Here is a 26,025-nt window from a genome sequence, read left to right as displayed (position 1 = left end):
GTACCCTCGAATATCGTTTTAATGCTTTACTACGAGGTGAATACTTCTCAATGTGATATACTAAGAAGTTTTCCTCAAAAGACACGCGCTTTGAATTGAATGCTTATTAAGAAAATTGCGTGTATACATCGGGTGACCGAAAAACCTTCTCAGTCTGCTTTATCAAGTTTTTTCTTTTTTGTCAAAATTGACACACGATTTTGATTTGATTCCTGAAACAGTACACAAAAGGTGACGAAATAAGGTAGTAAAGGTGTTTTCTCCCAGATAAAAAATTGGATACATGAGTCAGAACAATATGAACAATATGGTGACGGAAAAAATCCGGTAAACGTTTCAAAATGGATTTAAACCACAATTTGGTTTGCTTTTGTACATAACGACGATATATCACTTTGGATATAGTTGCACGAATCTCGTTCCGTTTTTATTACGAATTTGTCCTTTGGACTAGATAGCTCAAATCCATTAGCCAGTCTCCAGGAGACATTTTTTTTTTTTTTTTGCTTTTAAATGCTCAAGAGTGACGAAATTGACTCATTTGCATGCATGTCAATGATGTTTTATTTGGTAATCAACATATAACATTCTTGAAGTAATCACAGCTGAGAGATACATGACAAAGAATAAATTTTCTTCAGCTTCTTAATGATACATGCACATTTTTCTCTTGAGGTATGTTGTCTGTGTGGGTTTATAATGGAAAGGAATGTTAAAAGCTGACATAACCGGAAGGTAGTTAACGAGATGTCGAGTGGTAAGCGCATATACACAATCTAAAATTATTGAAATCTAGGCCTATGGTCATCCTTTCTGTTTAAGGAGGAAAACACGTATTTTTGTAGAGAGCGACTTTTATATGGCACATTGTTGGAATATCACCTACAGGGGACACTGCATGGTATAACAATTTGTTACTGTCTGATGTGTTTGTAACAAGCTTCTCTAAATTAAAGTTTTTGTCTGCAATACAAAATTCTTGATAAAAGCACTTTCAGACCAAAAAGAAAGGGGCGTTAGATTTGATCAAATAGTTGGCCATAAAAAGACAGCGTCATGATTCTCATTTTTCGTTTCGTCACAATTTATGTAGAGCTGTTTAATGCATTTGACTGAAAACATATGTCACGCGAAGTAAATTCTCCATAAAACACATTGACATGCATGCAAGTAAACCCATTTTGTCTCTCTTTTTAGCAATTTGAAAGAAAAACTGTCTCCGGGAGACTGGCTAATGGATTTGAGCCATCTAGTCCAAAGGACCGGTTCGTAATAAAACCGAATGAGATTCATGCAACTCTAGCCAAAGAAATATATTCATCGTTAGGCACACGTTTAGTCGTAATGATCAGTCGACGTTTATATTAATATGACTCGTGCATTTAGGCACTTAAATGGAAAGTAAAAATATATGGGAGAAAATGTCTTTACTGACTCCTTTCGTCACCTTTTGTGTACCATACTGACGTTTTCCCCAAACACTTTGCATTCGAGTGCTCAAATTGTATGATGGAGTTGAACATAAAGGGTCACGAAACAAGGGGGCAAGAGTGACGAAGTAGATTTAGCCAACAATTTCCTTTGCTTCTACCATTACGATAATTTATCACTTTGGTTCCAGTTGGATTTACGTCATTGTAATTTTTATGCGCCTTACCAAATTCAATTAAATGATACAAGAAGTATTCAAAGGTAAATCATTTGATATAAAAGAATAAAATGATTCCTTCTATAACGCACAAACATATAACGATTTGCTCCGTAAAGTTCTCTCCAAGATTACGAGTTTAGGTGTTTCACTTTGTGCATGAGACATCTCTATATAAAGGGTGACGAAATAAACGACTACCGTGACGGTGTCTTCTTGTTCTCCAACAATTTCATCAAATTGCACACAGCTATGTTTTATTGCTGAAAGTGCTTTATCAAGAATTTTGTATTGCAGGCAAATATAATTTAGAAAAGCGGGATGAAAATACATCAGACAGTTTTAACTACAGGGTGACAAAAAACGGCGGCAAGGGCACCGAAATTCATTTAGCAAACGATATGCAATATACCAAAAAGGTATTCCACATTGCCCATCAGAGCACTGACGTTTGCACGATAGACTTGTGTTTTCCATTGGAGTGCTCAAATAAAAAGAGTGACGAAACGAGGCGGGAAAGAAATCACTTGTCACTTGAAGAAAATTCTGCAAGTGACTGATTCTTCATTCTTTTATCTTTTCTGTAAGTGGAAATTTAGTGTGATTCATAAGCAGAGCAAATAATCAATTTCGTCACCCTTCCGCCTTTCCATGCCACGATGTCTTCGGATGACAAATTGACAAGCATTGAAATTTCAAAACGAAGTAATATGATAATTGAGTATGAAACCACAGCATTTTCTCTTTTTAAATTGATTTCGTCGCAGTTGCCACCTTTTTTTCGTCATCAGATTATAACGTCCTATGAATTTCCATTTTCTAACCACCCCTCTAAATTGTACTTCTCTTCAATCAAGTTTTTGATTTAGGACTTTTAGGGTATATTACTTATATCGACAATAGTGACGAAATCGATTCAGTCAGCAACATGTTTGAATAAAACCGTGGATCATTCTATTACCTTCTATTGAAATGCATGCGTTTTATTTTCGCTTAATTGCGTCATTTACAGTAATGACGCAAAGAATAAAATGATTCCTTATATAAAGCATAAGCATTTAAAGACTTACTCCGTAAAGTGCTCTCCCAGATACGCGTTTTAGTACGCTCAAATATCAAAATAAAGTAAAACATTTACGGAGAGGTGAATGCTTCTCCATTTTCTGTACTATGAAGATACTCGCTTAAAATCTAATGTTTGAAACACACTGGATGTATACAAAGGGTGACCAAAAAAGCTACTCAGTCTCCATTATCAATTCTTTTCAAAATGGACACGCGCTTTTGATTTGATTACTGAAGCACAGAGACAGTACACAAAAGGTAAAGAAAGAAGGCAGTAAAGACGGTTACTCCCAGAAATTTATTCTTAAATACATGAGTCAGATTGAAATAAAGAATAACAAAAAAGGAGGCAAACGTGAAGAAATTGATTTAGCAAACAATTTGGTCTCCTAATGTATTACGATGATATCCAAAGTAATAATTTTGGATAGAGTTGCATGAATCTAATTTGGTTTTATTGCGATTTTTCTACAAGTGATTTGTTCTGTTGTGTAGATGGGTCTAATGCATTAGATAAGTCTCCGGGGATATGTCTTTTGCTTTCTGATGCTCAAGAGCGACGAAATAATCGACTTAGTCCACGATTTGCTTTCCTTATAACTCACATTCTTCTTTCATTTTCGCTAGAGATGCATCCATATCAATGCGTTTTATGAAGAGCTTACTGCGAGTGACATGTGTCTCACTTGGTGCACTCAAATGCATGAGACAGCTCTACGTAAAGGGTGACGAAATAAAAAGACAACCATGACGATATCTTCTTCTGGCCAACTATTATGTTCAGCAATTTCATCAAATCACACATCGCTTTGTTGTACTTCTCAAAGTGCTTCATCAAGAATTTTGTTTTGTAGACAATTATAATTCAGAGAAGCGGGTTCCAAATGCATCAGACAGTTTAACTACAGGGTGACAAAAAACGGAGGCAAGAGCGACGAAATCCATTTAGTAAACGATATGCAAGTAATATTCCGAAACAATTGCACACTAGTATTATACACTGACGTTTCCTTCAAACACTTTGCGTTCGAGTGCTCAAATGTATGAGGAAGTTGAACATAAAGGGTCACGAAACAAGGCGGTAGGAGTGACGAAGTTGATTTAGCCCACAATTCACTTTGCTTGTACATTACGATGATTTATCACATTGGTCTCAGTTGGATTCATCTCATTCTGTTTTATGAAGCAAATCGTGAGCTAAATCGTTTTCGTCACCCTTGCCGCCTTTTTTCGTCTTTCTTTCTGTTTGAGAAGCAAAACACGTATTTTTGTAGAGAACGACTTTTATATGGCACATTTGTTGGGCAATCACGTACAGGCGACACTGGTATAACAATTTGTTGAATTACCTATGCTGACTCCATTTCGTCATCGTCGCCTTTTTTCTCACCCTTTCTTCAATTCTTCATAGAAAACACTGAGATGAATGTAACTGTAACCAAAATGGTATATCGATGTGTTGTATAAGCAAAGCAAATCGTGCGCTAAGTCGATTTCGTCACCATTGCCACCTTTTTTTCGTCATCCTTTCTGTTTGAGGAGAAAAACACATTTTTGTAGAGGACGACTTTTATATGGCTTATTGTTGGAAATCACCTACATTGGACACTGGTATAACAATTTGTTGTATTACCTAGGCTGCCTCCAATTCGTCATCTTGTCGCCTTTATTCGTCACCCTTTATGTAAAACTCTCTAAATGCATTGGAGCTTCTAGTCCAAAGCACATGTCATTTGAAGAAAGTTCTTCATAGACAACACTGAGATGTATGTAACTGTAACTAAAATTTTATATCAATGTGTTGCATACGCAAAGCAAATCGTCTATGCAAGTCTAACATGTTGTTTACCTAAGCTGACTTCATTTCGTCTTCTTTGTCGCCTTTTTTTTTTTGTCACCCTTTATTTACAACTCTTTCATTCATTGGAGCTTCTAGTCCACAGCATGTCACTTGAAGACAGTTTCTGATAAAGAAAACTGAAATTCATGTAACTGCAACCAAAATGGTATATCAATGGTATATCAAATCGTGAACTAAATCGATTTCTTGACAGAGCCTAATTTTTCCGTCATCATTTCTGTTTGAAAAGCAGAACACATTTTTTTTTTTTTTTTGCGAAATGCGTTTATATGACACATTGATGGGTGTTCACCTACAGAGGAAACTGGTATAAAAATTTGTTGTAGGCTGAATAGGCTGAATCCATTTTCGTCATCGTTGGCGCTTTTTTTCGTCATCGTTTCTGTTTGAAAAGCAAAACTCGCTTTTCTTTACAGAACGTCTTTGATATCGCCCATCTGCAGACATGCAACTACAGGGCAAATTGACTCTATTTCGTCATCGTTGTGTTAAGCAATTTCATCAAAGCGCCCACCGCTTTCTTTTACTTCTCAAAGTGCTTTATAAAGAATTTTGTATTGGAGACAAATATAACTCACAGAAGCAGTATAACAAATACATCAGACATTTTAACTATAGGTTGACGATAAACGGCGGCAAGGGCCACGAAATCCATTTAGCACGATATATGCAAGTAATATAGCGAAACGTTGTACCAAATCACATAGTAGTATTATATACTGCTTCCCCCAAACACTTTGCATTCGAGTGGTCAAATGTATGAGCGAGTTCAACATAGAGTGTCACGAAACAAGGCGGCAAGAGTGACGAAGTAGATATTACGACGATTTATCAGTTTGGTTCCAGTTTGATTCATCTCGTTCTGTTTTTGTTTTTCTCAATTCTCTTCAAGTGACTTCTGGTCTCAAACAAGAAAGTTGTTTATCGCTAACATTGAGAAGCAAAACTTTATTTGGTAAAGTGATGCGCAATTGATGTAATATCTACGCAGTTTTATTGGGGAAATAGATTTCTTCGAACTGTTTCGCTTTTTAGTTTTTCACTCTCATTTTACGGAAGGTTGATGTATTTGAGCCCTCTATTTCAAATCACTTGTTACTTGAAGGAAGTTCTTTATAAGAGAAACTCCCAAGTGTAACAAAATTGCCATAGATACGTGATGTAGAAACGAATCAAATTGTGACCTAAATCGATTTTGTCACCCTTGTCCCCTTTTCATATCACGATATCTTTTTTAGAAGAGAACTTAATTCGGATGACAGATTGGCAAGCATTGCAACTTCAAAAATAAGTATGACGATATGGTAGATTACCACAGCATTTTCTTTTTAGTTAAAGAGATTTCGTCCTAATTTTAACCGACTTCTCTAAATTCTATTTCCCTCCAATACACAAAGTTTTTGATAAAGGATTCTGAGAGTATATAACGATTTTGTATATTACTTATACCGACAATAGTGACAAAATCGATTCAGCCAGTAACATGTTTGAATAGAAAATTAGATCATCGTACTACTTTTCTTCGAAATGCATCCTGCTTATTGTGCAAATACATCATTGACTGAAAAGGAATTTGATGCTTTTTACCAAATATAATAAATCATATACTTCACGAACTTTTCAGAGCTTGATTACAATTCGTTTGATTTTCCTTAACTGCGTCATTGACAACAATGACGCAAAGAATTACATGAAATCCTTCAATATGGCACAAGCATCGAAAGATTAGAAGAGTGAAATGCTCTACCAATAACGAGTTTTCACATTTATCATTTACTTGTGTGTAAAGGGTGACGAAAAAATACAACGATGCCGAAATCGATTTAACCACCAGTACCCTCGAATATCGTTTTAATGCTTTACTACGAGGTGAATACTTCTCAATGTGATATACTAAGAAGTTTTCCTCAAAAGACACGCGCTTTGAATTGAATGCTTATTAAGAAAATTGCGTGTATACATCGGGTGACCGAAAAACCTTCTCAGTCTGCTTTATCAAGTTTTTTCTTTTTTGTCAAAATTGACACACGATTTTGATTTGATTCCTGAAACAGTACACAAAAGGTGACGAAATAAGGTAGTAAAGGTGTTTTCTCCCAGATAAAAAATTGGATACATGAGTCAGAACAATATGAACAATATGGTGACGGAAAAAATCCGGTAAACGTTTCAAAATGGATTTAAACCACAATTTGGTTTGCTTTTGTACATAACGACGATATATCACTTTGGATATAGTTGCACGAATCTCGTTCCGTTTTTATTACGAATTTGTCCTTTGGACTAGATAGCTCAAATCCATTAGCCAGTCTCCAGGAGACATTTTTTTTTTTTTTTTGCTTTTAAATGCTCAAGAGTGACGAAATTGACTCATTTGCATGCATGTCAATGATGTTTTATTTGGTAATCAACATATAACATTCTTGAAGTAATCACAGCTGAGAGATACATGACAAAGAATAAATTTTCTTCAGCTTCTTAATGATACATGCACATTTTTCTCTTGAGGTATGTTGTCTGTGTGGGTTTATAATGGAAAGGAATGTTAAAAGCTGACATAACCGGAAGGTAGTTAACGAGATGTCGAGTGGTAAGCGCATATACACAATCTAAAATTATTGAAATCTAGGCCTATGGTCATCCTTTCTGTTTAAGGAGGAAAACACGTATTTTTGTAGAGAGCGACTTTTATATGGCACATTGTTGGAATATCACCTACAGGGGACACTGCATGGTATAACAATTTGTTACTGTCTGATGTGTTTGTAACAAGCTTCTCTAAATTAAAGTTTTTGTCTGCAATACAAAATTCTTGATAAAAGCACTTTCAGACCAAAAAGAAAGGGGCGTTAGATTTGATCAAATAGTTGGCCATAAAAAGACAGCGTCATGATTCTCATTTTTCGTTTCGTCACAATTTATGTAGAGCTGTTTAATGCATTTGACTGAAAACATATGTCACGCGAAGTAAATTCTCCATAAAACACATTGACATGCATGCAAGTAAACCCATTTTGTCTCTCTTTTTAGCAATTTGAAAGAAAAACTGTCTCCGGGAGACTGGCTAATGGATTTGAGCCATCTAGTCCAAAGGACCGGTTCGTAATAAAACCGAATGAGATTCATGCAACTCTAGCCAAAGAAATATATTCATCGTTAGGCACACGTTTAGTCGTAATGATCAGTCGACGTTTATATTAATATGACTCGTGCATTTAGGCACTTAAATGGAAAGTAAAAATATATGGGAGAAAATGTCTTTACTGACTCCTTTCGTCACCTTTTGTGTACCATACTGACGTTTTCCCCAAACACTTTGCATTCGAGTGCTCAAATTGTATGATGGAGTTGAACATAAAGGGTCACGAAACAAGGGGGCAAGAGTGACGAAGTAGATTTAGCCAACAATTTCCTTTGCTTCTACCATTACGATAATTTATCACTTTGGTTCCAGTTGGATTTACGTCATTGTAATTTTTATGCGCCTTACCAAATTCAATTAAATGATACAAGAAGTATTCAAAGGTAAATCATTTGATATAAAAGAATAAAATGATTCCTTCTATAACGCACAAACATATAACGATTTGCTCCGTAAAGTTCTCTCCAAGATTACGAGTTTAGGTGTTTCACTTTGTGCATGAGACATCTCTATATAAAGGGTGACGAAATAAACGACTACCGTGACGGTGTCTTCTTGTTCTCCAACAATTTCATCAAATTGCACACAGCTATGTTTTATTGCTGAAAGTGCTTTATCAAGAATTTTGTATTGCAGGCAAATATAATTTAGAAAAGCGGGATGAAAATACATCAGACAGTTTTAACTACAGGGTGACAAAAAACGGCGGCAAGGGCACCGAAATTCATTTAGCAAACGATATGCAATATACCAAAAAGGTATTCCACATTGCCCATCAGAGCACTGACGTTTGCACGATAGACTTGTGTTTTCCATTGGAGTGCTCAAATAAAAAGAGTGACGAAACGAGGCGGGAAAGAAATCACTTGTCACTTGAAGAAAATTCTGCAAGTGACTGATTCTTCATTCTTTTATCTTTTCTGTAAGTGGAAATTTAGTGTGATTCATAAGCAGAGCAAATAATCAATTTCGTCACCCTTCCGCCTTTCCATGCCACGATGTCTTCGGATGACAAATTGACAAGCATTGAAATTTCAAAACGAAGTAATATGATAATTGAGTATGAAACCACAGCATTTTCTCTTTTTAAATTGATTTCGTCGCAGTTGCCACCTTTTTTTCGTCATCAGATTATAACGTCCTATGAATTTCCATTTTCTAACCACCCCTCTAAATTGTACTTCTCTTCAATCAAGTTTTTGATTTAGGACTTTTAGGGTATATTACTTATATCGACAATAGTGACGAAATCGATTCAGTCAGCAACATGTTTGAATAAAACCGTGGATCATTCTATTACCTTCTATTGAAATGCATGCGTTTTATTTTCGCTTAATTGCGTCATTTACAGTAATGACGCAAAGAATAAAATGATTCCTTATATAAAGCATAAGCATTTAAAGACTTACTCCGTAAAGTGCTCTCCCAGATACGCGTTTTAGTACGCTCAAATATCAAAATAAAGTAAAACATTTACGGAGAGGTGAATGCTTCTCCATTTTCTGTACTATGAAGATACTCGCTTAAAATCTAATGTTTGAAACACACTGGATGTATACAAAGGGTGACCAAAAAAGCTACTCAGTCTCCATTATCAATTCTTTTCAAAATGGACACGCGCTTTTGATTTGATTACTGAAGCACAGAGACAGTACACAAAAGGTAAAGAAAGAAGGCAGTAAAGACGGTTACTCCCAGAAATTTATTCTTAAATACATGAGTCAGATTGAAATAAAGAATAACAAAAAAGGAGGCAAACGTGAAGAAATTGATTTAGCAAACAATTTGGTCTCCTAATGTATTACGATGATATCCAAAGTAATAATTTTGGATAGAGTTGCATGAATCTAATTTGGTTTTATTGCGATTTTTCTACAAGTGATTTGTTCTGTTGTGTAGATGGGTCTAATGCATTAGATAAGTCTCCGGGGATATGTCTTTTGCTTTCTGATGCTCAAGAGCGACGAAATAATCGACTTAGTCCACGATTTGCTTTCCTTATAACTCACATTCTTCTTTCATTTTCGCTAGAGATGCATCCATATCAATGCGTTTTATGAAGAGCTTACTGCGAGTGACATGTGTCTCACTTGGTGCACTCAAATGCATGAGACAGCTCTACGTAAAGGGTGACGAAATAAAAAGACAACCATGACGATATCTTCTTCTGGCCAACTATTATGTTCAGCAATTTCATCAAATCACACATCGCTTTGTTGTACTTCTCAAAGTGCTTCATCAAGAATTTTGTTTTGTAGACAATTATAATTCAGAGAAGCGGGTTCCAAATGCATCAGACAGTTTAACTACAGGGTGACAAAAAACGGAGGCAAGAGCGACGAAATCCATTTAGTAAACGATATGCAAGTAATATTCCGAAACAATTGCACACTAGTATTATACACTGACGTTTCCTTCAAACACTTTGCGTTCGAGTGCTCAAATGTATGAGGAAGTTGAACATAAAGGGTCACGAAACAAGGCGGTAGGAGTGACGAAGTTGATTTAGCCCACAATTCACTTTGCTTGTACATTACGATGATTTATCACATTGGTCTCAGTTGGATTCATCTCATTCTGTTTTATGAAGCAAATCGTGAGCTAAATCGTTTTCGTCACCCTTGCCGCCTTTTTTCGTCTTTCTTTCTGTTTGAGAAGCAAAACACGTATTTTTGTAGAGAACGACTTTTATATGGCACATTTGTTGGGCAATCACGTACAGGCGACACTGGTATAACAATTTGTTGAATTACCTATGCTGACTCCATTTCGTCATCGTCGCCTTTTTTCTCACCCTTTCTTCAATTCTTCATAGAAAACACTGAGATGAATGTAACTGTAACCAAAATGGTATATCGATGTGTTGTATAAGCAAAGCAAATCGTGCGCTAAGTCGATTTCGTCACCATTGCCACCTTTTTTTCGTCATCCTTTCTGTTTGAGGAGAAAAACACATTTTTGTAGAGGACGACTTTTATATGGCTTATTGTTGGAAATCACCTACATTGGACACTGGTATAACAATTTGTTGTATTACCTAGGCTGCCTCCAATTCGTCATCTTGTCGCCTTTATTCGTCACCCTTTATGTAAAACTCTCTAAATGCATTGGAGCTTCTAGTCCAAAGCACATGTCATTTGAAGAAAGTTCTTCATAGACAACACTGAGATGTATGTAACTGTAACTAAAATTTTATATCAATGTGTTGCATACGCAAAGCAAATCGTCTATGCAAGTCTAACATGTTGTTTACCTAAGCTGACTTCATTTCGTCTTCTTTGTCGCCTTTTTTTTTTTTGTCACCCTTTATTTACAACTCTTTCATTCATTGGAGCTTCTAGTCCACAGCATGTCACTTGAAGACAGTTTCTGATAAAGAAAACTGAAATTCATGTAACTGCAACCAAAATGGTATATCAATGGTATATCAAATCGTGAACTAAATCGATTTCTTGACAGAGCCTAATTTTTCCGTCATCATTTCTGTTTGAAAAGCAGAACACATTTTTTTTTTTCTTGCGAAATGCGTTTATATGACACATTGATGGGTGTTCACCTACAGAGGAAACTGGTATAAAAATTTGTTGTAGGCTGAATAGGCTGAATCCATTTTCGTCATCGTTGGCGCTTTTTTTCGTCATCGTTTCTGTTTGAAAAGCAAAACTCGCTTTTCTTTACAGAACGTCTTTGATATCGCCCATCTGCAGACATGCAACTACAGGGCAAATTGACTCTATTTCGTCATCGTTGTGTTAAGCAATTTCATCAAAGCGCCCACCGCTTTCTTTTACTTCTCAAAGTGCTTTATAAAGAATTTTGTATTGGAGACAAATATAACTCACAGAAGCAGTATAACAAATACATCAGACATTTTAACTATAGGTTGACGATAAACGGCGGCAAGGGCCACGAAATCCATTTAGCACGATATATGCAAGTAATATAGCGAAACGTTGTACCAAATCACATAGTAGTATTATATACTGCTTCCCCCAAACACTTTGCATTCGAGTGGTCAAATGTATGAGCGAGTTCAACATAGAGTGTCACGAAACAAGGCGGCAAGAGTGACGAAGTAGATATTACGACGATTTATCAGTTTGGTTCCAGTTTGATTCATCTCGTTCTGTTTTTGTTTTTCTCAATTCTCTTCAAGTGACTTCTGGTCTCAAACAAGAAAGTTGTTTATCGCTAACATTGAGAAGCAAAACTTTATTTGGTAAAGTGATGCGCAATTGATGTAATATCTACGCAGTTTTATTGGGGAAATAGATTTCTTCGAACTGTTTCGCTTTTTAGTTTTTCACTCTCATTTTACGGAAGGTTGATGTATTTGAGCCCTCTATTTCAAATCACTTGTTACTTGAAGGAAGTTCTTTATAAGAGAAACTCCCAAGTGTAACAAAATTGCCATAGATACGTGATGTAGAAACGAATCAAATTGTGACCTAAATCGATTTTGTCACCCTTGTCCCCTTTTCATATCACGATATCTTTTTTAGAAGAGAACTTAATTCGGATGACAGATTGGCAAGCATTGCAACTTCAAAAATAAGTATGACGATATGGTAGATTACCACAGCATTTTCTTTTTAGTTAAAGAGATTTCGTCCTAATTTTAACCGACTTCTCTAAATTCTATTTCCCTCCAATACACAAAGTTTTTGATAAAGGATTCTGAGAGTATATAACGATTTTGTATATTACTTATACCGACAATAGTGACAAAATCGATTCAGCCAGTAACATGTTTGAATAGAAAATTAGATCATCGTACTACTTTTCTTCGAAATGCATCCTGCTTATTGTGCAAATACATCATTGACTGAAAAGGAATTTGATGCTTTTTACCAAATATAATAAATCATATACTTCACGAACTTTTCAGAGCTTGATTACAATTCGTTTGATTTTCCTTAACTGCGTCATTGACAACAATGACGCAAAGAATTACATGAAATCCTTCAATATGGCACAAGCATCGAAAGATTAGAAGAGTGAAATGCTCTACCAATAACGAGTTTTCACATTTATCATTTACTTGTGTGTAAAGGGTGACGAAAAAATACAACGATGCCGAAATCGATTTAACCACCAGTACCCTCGAATATCGTTTTAATGCTTTACTACGAGGTGAATACTTCTCAATGTGATATACTAAGAAGTTTTCCTCAAAAGACACGCGCTTTGAATTGAATGCTTATTAAGAAAATTGCGTGTATACATCGGGTGACCGAAAAACCTTCTCAGTCTGCTTTATCAAGTTTTTTCTTTTTTGTCAAAATTGACACACGATTTTGATTTGATTCCTGAAACAGTACACAAAAGGTGACGAAATAAGGTAGTAAAGGTGTTTTCTCCCAGATAAAAAATTGGATACATGAGTCAGAACAATATAAAGGTGCCGGAAAAAATCCGGTAAACGTTTCAAAATGGATTTAAACCACAATTTGGTTTGCTTTTGTGCATAACGACGATATATCACTTTGGATATAGTTGCACGAATCTCGTTCCGTTTTTATTACGAATTTGTCCTTTGGACTAGATAGCTCAAATCCATTAGCCAGTCTCCAGGAGACATTTTTTTTTTTTTTTTGCTTTTAAATGCTCAAGAGTGACGAAATTGACTCATTTGCATGCATGTCAATGATGTTTTATTTGGTACTCAACATATAACATTCTTGAAGTAATCACAGCTGAGAGATACATGACAAAGAATAAATTTTCTTCAGCTTCTTAATGATACATGCACATTTTTCTCTTGAGGTATGTTGTCTGTGTGGGTTTATAATGGAAAGGAATGTTAAAAGCTGACATAACCGGAAGGTTGTTAACGAGATGTCGAGTGGTAAGCGCATATACACAATCTAAAATTATTGAAATCTAGGCCTATGGTCATCCTTTCTGTTTAAGGAGGAAAACACGTATTTTTGTAGAGAGCGACTTTTATATGGCACATTGTTGGAATATCACCTACAGGGGACACTGCATGGTATAACAATTTGTTACTGTCTGATGTGTTTGTAACAAGCTTCTCTAAATTATAAATTTGTCTGCAATACAAAATTCTTGATAAAAGCACTTTCAGACCAAAAAGAAAGGGGCGTTAGATTTGATCAAATAGTTGGCCATAAAAAGACAGCGTCATGATTCTCATTTTTCGTTTCGTCACAATTTATGTAGAGCTGTTTAATGCATTTGACTGAAAACATATGTCACGCGAAGTAAATTCTCCATAAAACACATTGACATGCATGCAAGTAAACCCATTTTGTCTCTCTTTTTAGCAATTTGAAAGAAAAACTGTCTCCGGGAGACTGGCTAATGGATTTGAGCCATCTAGTCCAAAGGACCGATTCGTAATAAAACCGAATGAGATTCATGCAACTCTAGCCAAAGAAATATAATCATCGTTAGGCACACGTTTAGTCGTAATGATCAGTCGACGTTTATATTAATATGACTCGTGCATTTAGGCACTTAAATGGAAAGTAAAAATATATGGGAGAAAATGTCTTTACTGACTCCTTTCGTCACCTTTTGTGTACCATACTGACGTTTTCCCCAAACACTTTGCATTCGAGTGCTCAAATTGTATGAGGGAGTTGAACATAAAGGGTCACGAAACAAGGGGGCAAGAGTGACGAAGTAGATTTAGCCAACAATTTCTTTGCTTCTACCATTACGATAATTTATCACTTTGGTTCCAGTTGGATTTACGTCATTGTAATTTTTATGCGCCTTACCAAATTCAATTAAATGATACAAGAAGTATTCAAAGGTAAATCATTTGATATAAAAGAATAAAATGATTCCTTCTATAACGCACAAACATATAACGATTTGCTCCGTAAAGTTCTCTCCAAGATTACGAGTTTAGGTGTTTCACTTTGTGCATGAGACATCTCTATATAAAGGGTGACGAAATAAACGACTACCGTGACGGTGTCTTCTTGTTCTCCAACAATTTCATCAAATTGCACACAGCTATGTTTTATTGCTGAAAGTGCTTTATCAAGAATTTTGTATTGCAGGCAAATATAATTTAGAAAAGCGGGATGAAAATACATCAGACAGTTTTAACTACAGGGTGACAAAAAACGGCGGCAAGGGCACCGAAATTCATTTAGCAAACGATATGCAATATACCAAAAAGGTATTCCACATTGCCCATCAGAGCACTGACGTTTGCACGATAGACTTGTGTTTTCCATTGGAGTGCTCAAATAAAAAGAGTGACGAAACGAGGCGGGAAAGATATCACTTGTCACTTGAAGAAAATTCTGCAAGTGACTGATTCTTCATTCTTTTATCTTTTCTGTAAGTGGAAATTTAGTGTGATTCATAAGCAGAGCAAATAATCAATTTCGTCACCCTTCCGCCTTTCCATGCCACGATGTCTTCGGATGACAAATTGACAAGCATTGAAATTTCAAAACGAAGTAATATGATAATAGGGTATGAAACCACAGCATTTTCTCTTTTTAAATTGATTTCGTCGTAGTTGCCACCTTTTTTTCGTCATCAGATTATAACGTCCTATGAATTCCCATTTTCTAACCACCCCTCTAAATTGTATTTCTCTTCAATCAAGTTTTTGATTTAGGACTTTTAGGGTATATTACTTATATCGACAATAGTGACGAAATCGATTCAGTCAGCAACATGTTTGAATAAAACCGTGGATCATTCTATTACCTTCTATTGAAATGCATGCGTTTTATTTTCGCTTAATTGCGTCATTTACAGTAATGACGCAAAGAATAAAATGATTCCTTATATAAAGCATAAGCATTTAAAGACTTACTCCGTAAAGTGCTCTCCCAGATACGCGTTTTAGTACGCTCAAATATCAAAATAAAGTAAAACATTTACGGAGAGGTGAATGCTTCTCCATTTTCTGTACTATGAAGATACTCGCTTAAAATCTAATGTTTGAAACACACTGGATGTATACAAAGGGTAACCAAAAAAGCTACTCAGTCTCCATTATCAATTCTTTTCAAAATGGACACGCGCTTTTGATTTGATTACTGAAGCACAGAGACAGTACACAAAAGGTAAAGAAAGAAGGCAGTAAAGACGGTTACTCCCAGAAATTTATTCTTAAATACATGAGTCAGATTGAAATAAAGGGTAACAAAAAAGGAGGCAAACGTGAAGAAATTGATTTAGCAAACAATTTGGTCTCCTAATGTATTACGATGATATCCAAAGTAATAATTTTGGATAGAGTTGCATGAATCTAATTTGGTTTTATTGCGATTTTTCTACAAGTGATTTGTTCTGTTGTGTAGATGGGTCTAATGCATTAGACAAGTCTCCGGGGATATGTCTTTTGCTTTCTGATGCTCAAGAGCGACGAAATAATCGACTTAGTCCACGATTTGCTTTGCTTATAACTCACATTCTTCTTTCATTTTCGCTAGAGATGCATCCATGTCAATGCGTTTTATGAAGAGTTTACTGCGAGTGACATGTGTCTCACTTGGTGCACTCAAATGCATGAGACAGCTCTACGTAAAGGGTGACGAAATAAAAAGACAACCATGACGATATCTTCTTCTGGCCAACTATTATGTTCAGCAATTTCATCAAATCACACATCGCTTTGTTGTACTTCTCAAAGTGCTTCATCAAGAATTTTGTTTTGTAGACAATTATAATTCAGAGAAGCGGGTTCCAAATGCATCAGACAGTTTAACTACAGGGTGACAAAAAACGGAGGCAAGAGCGACGAAATCCATTTAGTAAACGATATGCAAGTAATATTCCGAAACAATTGCACACTAGTATTATACACTGACGTTTCCTTCAAACACTTTGCGTTCGAGTGCTCAAATGTATGAGGAAGTTGAACATAAAGGGTCACGAAACAAGGCGGTAGGAGTGACGAAGTTGATTTAGCCCACAATTCACTTTGCTTGTACATTACGATGATTTATCACATTGGTCTCAGTTGGATTCATCTCATTCTGTTTTATGAAGCAAATCGTGAGCTAAATCGTTTTCGTCACCCTTGCCGCCTTTTTTCGTCTTTCTTTCTGTTTGAGAAGCAAAACACGTATTTTTGTAGAGAACGACTTTTATATGGCACATTTGTTGGGCAATCACGTACAGGCGACACTGGTATAACAATTTGTTCAATTACCTATGCTGACTCCATTTCGTCATCGTCGCCTTTTTTCGTCACCCTTTCTTCAATTCTTCATAGAGAACACTGAGATGAATGTAACTGTAACCAAAATGGTATATCGATGTGTTGTATAAGCAAAGCAAATCGTGCGCTAAGTCGATTTCGTCACCATTGCCACCTTTTTTTCGTCATCCTTTCTGTTTGAGGAGAAAAACACATTTTTGTAGAGGACGACTTTTATATGGCTTATTGTTGGAAATCACCTACATTGGACACTGGTATAACAATTTGTTGTATTACCTAGGCTGCCTCCAATTCGTCATCTTGTCGCCTTTATTCGTCACCCTTTATGTAAAACTCTCTAAATGCATGGAGCTTCTAGTCCAAAGCACATGTCATTTGAAGAAAGTTCTTCATAGACAACACTGAGATGTATGTAACTGTAACTAAAATTTTATATCAATGTGTTGCATACGCAAAGCAAATCGTCTATGCAAGTCTAACATGTTGTTTACCTAAGCTGACTTCATTTCGTCTTCTTTGTCGCCTTTTTTTTTTGTCACCCTTTATTTACAACTCTTTCATTCATTGGAGCTTCTAGTCCACAGCATGTCACTTGAAGACAGTTTTTGATAAAGAAAACTGAAATTCATGTAACTGCAACCAAAATGGTATATCAATGGTATATCAAATCGTGAACTAAATCGATTTCTTGACAGAGCCTAATTTTTCCGTCATCATTTCTGTTTGAAAAGCAGAACACATTTTTTTTTTTCTTGCGAAATGCGTTTATATGACACATTGATGGGTGTTCACCTACAGAGGAAACTGGTATAAAAATTTGTTGTAGGCTGAATAGGCTGAATCCATTTTCGTCATCGTTGGCGCTTTTTTTCGTCATCGTTTCTGTTTGAAAAGCAAAACTCGCTTTTCTTTACAGAACGTCTTTGATATCGCCCATCTGCAGACATGCAACTACAGGGCAAATTGACTCTATTTCGTCATCGTTGTGTTAAGCAATTTCATCAAAGCGCCCACCGCTTTCTTTTACTTCTCAAAGTGCTTTATAAAGAATTTTGTATTGGAGACAAATATAACTCACAGAAGCAGTATAACAAATACATCAGACATTTTAACTATAGGTTGACGATAAACGGCGGCAAGGGCCACGAAATCCATTTAGCACGATATATGCAAGTAATATAGCGAAACGTTGTACCAAATCACATAGTAGTATTATATACTGCTTCCCCCAAACACTTTGCATTCGAGTGGTCAAATGTATGAGCGAGTTCAACATAGAGTGTCACGAAACAAGGCGGCAAGAGTGACGAAGTAGATATTACGACGATTTATCAGTTTGGTTCCAGTTTGATTCATCTCGTTCTGTTTTTGTTTTTCTCAATTCTCTTCAAGTGACTTCTGGTCTCAAACAAGAAAGTTGTTTATCGCTAACATTGAGAAGCAAAACTTTATTTGGTAAAGTGATGCGCAATTGATGTAATATCTACGCAGTTTTATTGGGGAAATAGATTTCTTCGAACTGTTTCGCTTTTTAGTTTTTCACTCTCATTTTACGGAAGGTTGATGTATTTGAGCCCTCTATTTCAAATCACTTGTTACTTGAAGGAAGTTCTTTATAAGAGAAACTCCCAAGTGTAACAAAATTGCCATAGATACGTGATGTAGAAACGAATCAAATTGTGACCTAAATCGATTTTGTCACCCTTGTCCCCTTTTCATATCACGATATCTTTTTTAGAAGAGAACTTAATTCGGATGACAGATTGGCAAGCATTGCAACTTCAAAAATAAGTATGACGATATGGTAGATTACCACAGCATTTTCTTTTTAGTTAAAGAGATTTCGTCCTAATTTTAACCCACTTCTCTAAATTCTATTTCCCTCCAATACACAAAGTTTTTGATAAAGGATTCTGAGAGTATATAACGATTTTGTATATTACTTATACCGACAATAGTGACAAAATCGATTCAGCCAGTAACATGTTTGAATAGAAAATTAGATCATCGTACTACTTTTCTTCGAAATGCATCCTGCTTATTGTGCAAATACATCATTGACTGAAAAGGAATTTGATGCTTTTTACCAAATATAATAAATCATATACTTCACGAACTTTTCAGAGCTTGATTACAATTCGTTTGATTTTCCTTAACTGCGTCATTGACAACAATGACGCAAAGAATTACATGAAATCCTTCAATATGGCACAAGCATCGAAAGATTAGAAGAGTGAAATGCTCTACCAATAACGAGTTTTCACATTTATCATTTACTTGTGTGTAAAGGGTGACGAAAAAATACAACGATGCCGAAATCGATTTAACCACCAGTACCCTCGAATATCGTTTTAATGCTTTACTACGAGGTGAATACTTCTCAATGTGATATACTAAGAAGTTTTCCTCAAAAGACACGCGCTTTGAATTGAATGCTTATTAAGAAAATTGCGTGTATACATCGGGTGACCGAAAAACCTTCTCAGTCTGCTTTATCAAGTTTTTTCTTTTTTGTCAAAATTGACACACGATTTTGATTTGATTCCTGAAACAGTACACAAAAGGTGACGAAATAAGGTAGTAAAGGTGTTTTCTCCCAGATAAAAAATTGGATACATGAGTCAGAACAATATAAAGGTGCCGGAAAAAATCCGGTAAACGTTTCAAAATGGATTTAAACCACAATTTGGTTTGCTTTTGTGCATAACGACGATATATCACTTTGGATATAGTTGCACGAATCTCGTTCCGTTTTTATTACGAATTTGTCCTTTGGACTAGATAGCTCAAATCCATTAGCCAGTCTCCAGGAGACATTTTTTTTTTTTTTTTGCTTTTAAATGCTCAAGAGTGACGAAATTGACTCATTTGCATGCATGTCAATGATGTTTTATTTGGTACTCAACATATAACATTCTTGAAGTAATCACAGCTGAGAGATACATGACAAAGAATAAATTTTCTTCAGCTTCTTAATGATACATGCACATTTTTCTCTTGAGGTATGTTGTCTGTGTGGGTTTATAATGGAAAGGAATGTTAAAAGCTGACATAACCGGAAGGTTGTTAACGAGATGTCGAGTGGTAAGCGCATATACACAATCTAAAATTATTGAAATCTAGGCCTATGGTCATCCTTTCTGTTTAAGGAGGAAAACACGTATTTTTGTAGAGAGCGACTTTTATATGGCACATTGTTGGAATATCACCTACAGGGGACACTGCATGGTATAACAATTTGTTACTGTCTGATGTGTTTGTAACAAGCTTCTCTAAATTATAAATTTGTCTGCAATACAAAATTCTTGATAAAAGCACTTTCAGACCAAAAAGAAAGGGGCGTTAGATTTGATCAAATAGTTGGCCATAAAAAGACAGCGTCATGATTCTCATTTTTCGTTTCGTCACAATTTATGTAGAGCTGTTTAATGCATTTGACTGAAAACATATGTCACGCGAAGTAAATTCTCCATAAAACACATTGACATGCATGCAAGTAAACCCATTTTGTCTCTCTTTTTAGCAATTTGAAAGAAAAACTGTCTCCGGGAGACTGGCTAATGGATTTGAGCCATCTAGTCCAAAGGACCGATTCGTAATAAAACCGAATGAGATTCATGCAACTCTAGCCAAAGAAATATAATCATCGTTAGGCACACGTTTAGTCGTAATGATCAGTCGACGTTTATATTAATATGACTCGTGCATTTAGGCACTTAAATGAAAAGTAAAAATATATGGGAGAAAATGTCTTTACTGACTCCTTTCGTCACCTTTTGTGTACCATACTGACGTTTTCCCCAAACACTTTGCATTCGAGTGCTCAAATTGTATGAGGGAGTTGAACATAAAGGGTCACGAAACAAGGGGGCAAGAGTGACGAAGTAGATTTAGCCAACAATTTCCTTTGCTTCTACCATTACGATAATTTATCACTTTGGTTCCAGTTGGATTTACGTCATTGTAATTTTTATGCGCCTTACCAAATTCAATTAAATGATACAAGAAGTATTCAAAGGTAAATCATTTGATATAAAAGAATAAAATGATTCCTTCTATAACGCACAAACATATAACGATTTGCTCCGTAAAGTTCTCTCCAAGATTACGAGTTTACGTGTTTCACTTTGTGCATGAGACATCTCTATATAAAGGGTGACGAAATAAACAAACGACTACCGTGACGGTGTCTTCTTGTTCTCCAACAATTTCATCAAATTGCACACAGCTATGTTTTATTGCTGAAAGTGCTTTATCAAGAATTTTGTATTGCAGGCAAATATAATTTAGAAAAGCGGGATGAAAATACATCAGACAGTTTTAACTACAGGGTGACAAAAAACGGCGGCAAGGGCACCGAAATTCATTTAGCAAACGATATGCAATATACCAAAAAGGTATTCCACATTGCCCATCAGAGCACTGACGTTTGCACGATAGACTTGTGTTTTCCATTGGAGTGCTCAAATAAAAAGAGTGACGAAACGAGGCGGGAAAGAAATCACTTGTCACTTGAAGAAAATTCTGCAAGTGACTGATTCTTCATTCTTTTATCTTTTCTGTAAGTGGAAATTTAGTGTGATTCATAAGCAGAGCAAATAATCAATTTCGTCACCCTTCCGCCTTTCCATGCCACGATGTCTTCGGATGACAAATTGACAAGCATTGAAATTTCAAAACGAAGTAATATGATAATAGGGTATGAAACCACAGCATTTTCTCTTTTTATATTGATTTCGTCGCAGTTGCCACCTTTTTTTCGTCATCAGATTATAACGTCCTATGAATTCCCATTTTCTAACCACCCCTCTAAATTGTATTTCTCTTCAATCAAGTTTTTGATTTAGGACTTTTAGGGTATATTACTTATATCGACAATAGTGACGAAATCGATTCAGTCAGCAACATGTTTGAATAAAACCGTGGATCATTCTATTACCTTCTATTGAAATGCATGCGTTTTATTTTCGCTTAATTGCGTCATTTACAGTAATGACGCAAAGAATAAAATGATTCCTTATATAAAGCATAAGCATTTAAAGACTTACTCCGTAAAGTGCTCTCCCAGATACGCGTTTTAGTACGCTCAAATATCAAAATAAAGTAAAACATTTACGGAGAGGTGAATGCTTCTCCATTTTCTGTACTATGAAGATACTCGCTTGAAATCTAATGTTTGAAACACACTGGATGTATACAAAGGGTGACCAAAAAAGCTACTCAGTCTCCATTATCAATTCTTTTCAAAATGGACACGCGCTTTTGATTTGATTACTGAAGCACAGAGACAGTACACAAAAGGTAAAGAAAGAAGGCAGTAAAGACGGTTACTCCCAGAAATTTATTCTTAAATACATGAGTCAGATTGAAATAAAGGGTAACAAAAAAGGAGGCAAACGTGAAGAAATTGATTTAGCAAACAATTTGGTCTCCTAATGTATTACGATGATATCCAAAGTAATAATTTTGGATAGAGTTGCATGAATCTAATTTGGTTTTATTGCGATTTTTCTACAAGTGATTTGTTCTGTTGTGTAGATGGGTCTAATGCATTAGACAAGTCTCCGGGGATATGTCTTTTGCTTTCTGATGCTCAAGAGCGACGAAATAATCGACTTAGTCCACGATTTGCTTTGCTTATAACTCACATTCTTCTTTCATTTTCGCTAGAGATGCATCCATGTCAATGCGTTTTATGAAGAGTTTACTGCGAGTGACATGTGTCTCACTTGGTGCACTCAAATGCATGAGACAGCTCTACGTAAAGGGTGACGAAATAAAAAGACAACCATGACGATATCTTCTTCTGGCCAACTATTATGTTCAGCAATTTCATCAAATCACACATCGCTTTGTTGTACTTCTCAAAGTGCTTCATCAAGAATTTTGTTTTGTAGACAATTATAATTCAGAGAAGCGGGTTCCAAATGCATCAGACAGTTTAACTACAGGGTGACAAAAAACGGAGGCAAGAGCGACGAAATCCATTTAGTAAACGATATGCAAGTAATATTCCGAAACAATTGCACACTAGTATTATACACTGACGTTTCCTTCAAACACTTTGCGTTCGAGTGCTCAAATGTATGAGGAAGTTGAACATAAAGGGTCACGAAACAAGGCGGTAGGAGTGACGAAGTTGATTTAGCCCACAATTCACTTTGCTTGTACATTACGATGATTTATCACATTGGTCTCAGTTGGATTCATCTCATTCTGTTTTATGAAGCAAATCGTGAGCTAAATCGTTTTCGTCACCCTTGCCGCCTTTTTTCGTCTTTCTTTCTGTTTGAGAAGCAAAACACGTATTTTTGTAGAGAACGACTTTTATATGGCACATTTGTTGGGCAATCACGTACAGGCGACACTGGTATAACAATTTGTTGAATTACCTATGCTGACTCCATTTCGTCATCGTCGCCTTTTTTCGTCACCCTTTCTTCAATTCTTCATAGAGAACACTGAGATGAATGTAACTGTAACCAAAATGGTATATCGATGTGTTGTATAAGCAAAGCAAATCGTGCGCTAAGTCGATTTCGTCACCATTGCCACCTTTTTTTCGTCATCCTTTCTGTTTGAGGAGAAAAACACATTTTTGTAGAGGACGACTTTTATATGGCTTATTGCTGGAAATCACCTACATTGGACACTGGTATAACAATTTGTTGTATTACCTAGGCTGCCTCCAATTCGTCATCTTGTCGCCTTTATTCGTCACCCTTTATGTAAAACTCTCTAAATGCATTGGAGCTTCTAGTCCAAAGCACATGTCATTTGAAGAAAGTTCTTCATAGACAACACTGAGATGTATGTAACTGTAACTAAAATTTTATATCAATGTGTTGCATACGCAAAGCAAATCGTCTATGCAAGTCTAACATGTTGTTTACCTAAGCTGACTTCATTTCGTCTTCTTTGTCGCCTTTTTTTTTTGTCACCCTTTATTTACAACTCTTTCATTCATTGGAGCTTCTAGTCCACAGCATGTCACTTGAAGACAGTTTTTGATAAAGAAAACTGAAATTCATGTAACTGCAACCAAAATGGTATATCAATGTGTTGTATAAGCAAAGCAAATCGTGAACTAAATCGATTTCTTGACAGAGCCTAATTTTTCCGTCATCATTTCTGTTTGAAAAGCAGAACACATTTTTTTTTTTTTTTTTGCGAAATGCGTTTATATGACACATTGATGGGTGTTCACCTACAGAGGAAACTGGTATAAAAATTTGTTGTAGGCTGAATAGGCTGAATCCATTTTCGTCATCGTTGGCGCTTTTTTTCGTCATCGTTTCTGTTTGAAAAGCAAAACTCGCTTTTCTTTACAGAACGTCTTTGATATCGCCCATCTGCAGACATGCAACTACAGGGCAAATTGACTCTATTTCGTCATCGTTGTGTTAAGCAATTTCATCAAAGCGCCCACCGCTTTCTTTTACTTCTCAAAGTGCTTTATAAAGAATTTTGTATTGGAGACAAATATAACTCACAGAAGCAGTATAACAAATACATCAGACATTTTAACTATAGGTTGACGATAAACGGCGGCAAGGGCCACGAAATCCATTTAGCACGATATATGCAAGTAATATAGCGAAACGTTGTACCAAATCACATAGTAGTATTATATACTGCTTCCCCCAAACACTTTGCATTCGAGTGGTCAAATGTATGAGCGAGTTCAACATAGAGTGTCACGAAACAAGGCGGCAAGAGTGACGAAGTAGATATTACGACGATTTATCAGTTTGGTTCCAGTTTGATTCATCTCGTTCTGTTTTTGTTTTTCTCAATTCTCTTCAAGTGACTTCTGGTCTCAAACAAGAAAGTTGTTTATCGCTAACATTGAGAAGCAAAACTTTATTTGGTAAAGTGATGCGCAATTGATGTAATATCTACGCAGTTTTATTGGGGAAATAGATTTCTTCGAACTGTTTCGCTTTTTAGTTTTTCACTCTCATTTTACGGAAGGTTGATGTATTTGAGCCCTCTATTTCAAATCACTTGTTACTTGAAGGAAGTTCTTTATAAGAGAAACTCCCAAGTGTAACAAAATTGCCATAGATACGTGATGTAGAAACGAATCAAATTGTGACCTAAATCGATTTTGTCACCCTTGTCCCCTTTTCATATCACGATATCTTTTTTAGAAGAGAACTTAATTCGGATGACAGATTGGCAAGCATTGCAACTTCAAAAATAAGTATGACGATATGGTAGATTACCACAGCATTTTCTTTTTAGTTAAAGAGATTTCGTCCTAATTTTAACCGACTTCTCTAAATTCTATTTCCCTCCAATACACAAAGTTTTTGATAAAGGATTCTGAGAGTATATAACGATTTTGTATATTACTTATACCGACAATAGTGACAAAATCGATTCAGCCAGTAACATGTTTGAATAGAAAATTAGATCATCGTACTACTTTTCTTCGAAATGCATCCTTGACTGAAAAGGAATTTGATGCTTTTTACCAAATATAATAAATCATATACTTCACGAACTTTTCAGAGCTTGATTACAATTCGTTTGATTTTCCTTAACTGCGTCATTGACAACAATGACGCAAAGAATTACATGAAATCCTTCAATATGGCACAAGCATCGAAAGATTAGAAGAGTGAAATGCTCTACCAATAACGAGTTTTCACATTTATCATTTACTTGTGTGTAAAGGGTGACGAAAAAATACAACGATGCCGAAATCGATTTAACCACCAGTACCCTCGAATATCGTTTTAATGCTTTACTACGAGGTGAATACTTCTCAATGTGATATACTAAGAAGTTTTCCTCAAAAGACACGCGCTTTGAATTGAATGCTTATTAAGAAAATTACGTGTATACATCGGGTGACCGAAAAACCTTCTCAGTCTGCTTTATCAAGTTTTTTCTTTTTTGTCAAAATTGACACACGATTTTGATTTGATTCCTGAAACAGTACACAAAAGGTGACGAAATAAGGTAGTAAAGGTGTTTTCTCCCAGATAAAAAATTGGATACATGAGTCAGAACAATATAAAGGTGACGGAAAAAATCCGGTAAACGTTTCAAAATGGATTTAAACCACAATTTGGTTTGCTTTTGTGCATAACGACGATATATCACTTTGGATATAGTTGCACGAATCTCGTTCCGTTTTT

This window comes from Diadema setosum, chromosome 17 (genome assembly GCF_964275005.1).
Source record: "Diadema setosum chromosome 17, eeDiaSeto1, whole genome shotgun sequence".
NCBI lineage: Eukaryota > Metazoa > Echinodermata > Echinoidea > Diadematoida > Diadematidae > Diadema > Diadema setosum.
This window is presented reverse-complemented; position numbering follows the sequence as displayed.